Source organism: Carlito syrichta, unplaced genomic scaffold, assembly GCF_000164805.1.
Source record: "Carlito syrichta isolate Samal-C Ts95f unplaced genomic scaffold, Tarsius_syrichta-2.0.1 Scaffold128019, whole genome shotgun sequence".
Lineage (NCBI taxonomy): Eukaryota > Metazoa > Chordata > Mammalia > Primates > Tarsiidae > Carlito > Carlito syrichta.
Window position 1 is genome coordinate 51,678 of NW_007072115.1, and position 662 is coordinate 52,339.

At 58.6% G+C, this 662-nt stretch overlaps 1 long non-coding RNA gene across 1 annotated transcript in view; it reads right to left on the reverse strand.

Annotated features, from left to right (window-relative positions):
• The window catches only part of LOC103250295, a 4,225-nt gene extending 3,944 nt beyond the window's left edge, over positions 1-281 (reverse strand). The window contains exon 1 of the long non-coding RNA XR_503658.1: positions 207-281. This is a non-coding gene — a long non-coding RNA (uncharacterized LOC103250295). The remainder of the gene's footprint in view (positions 1-206) is intronic.
• Between the last annotated feature and the right edge of the window lie 381 nt (positions 282-662).

Below are 662 nucleotides of genomic sequence, written 5' to 3' on the forward strand. Positions count from 1 at the left end.
GCCGCCGCTCTCACGCCCTCGAGCGCCGCCCCTGGACGCGCGCGTCGTCGCCGCCTCCCGCGCGCGCTGCGACTCGCTCTCCCCCTCCAAAGCGGCGAACAAACAAGCAAGCGTAAGAGGGCAGAAACAACTTCATCCCTTTGATACAAAGGTATGGAAAGAAACGGCATGCAAAATAGCTACGGGAGCGTTCTGGAGAACCATACCGAGGAGCAGAATCTCTAGGCGGCGCAGAACTTGAGGATGGCTGCACAGCGAGGAAACAGACGCACCGCATCGCTGCCACCCAGCCTCCCTGTGGCGATCGGCTCACAGCAGGGAGGGGCCAAGTAAGCAGGAGGGCCCGGCAAGCCGCACCACTCCAAGGACGCAAGCAGTCTTCGTCACCAGAGATCCCCACGTCCTTGAAGCACTGCTGTGTGGCTTCTGTCGAGCCGTATCAGACTCCACACCAAGAGAGAGACTTTCAGAGAGCACTCCCCGCTGTAGGGAGGACGAGAACGGAAGGATCCCTAAAGCCCTTGCTTGAATAACCTCTGCAGCCACTGTCATGGCCACAGACTTATCCAGCTGAAACCACTGAGGCACTGCAGTCATCGCTATCATTGGTCACAGCTGAAGAAACTTCACCTAGACTGCAGCAACGGGCCTACACAGAAACA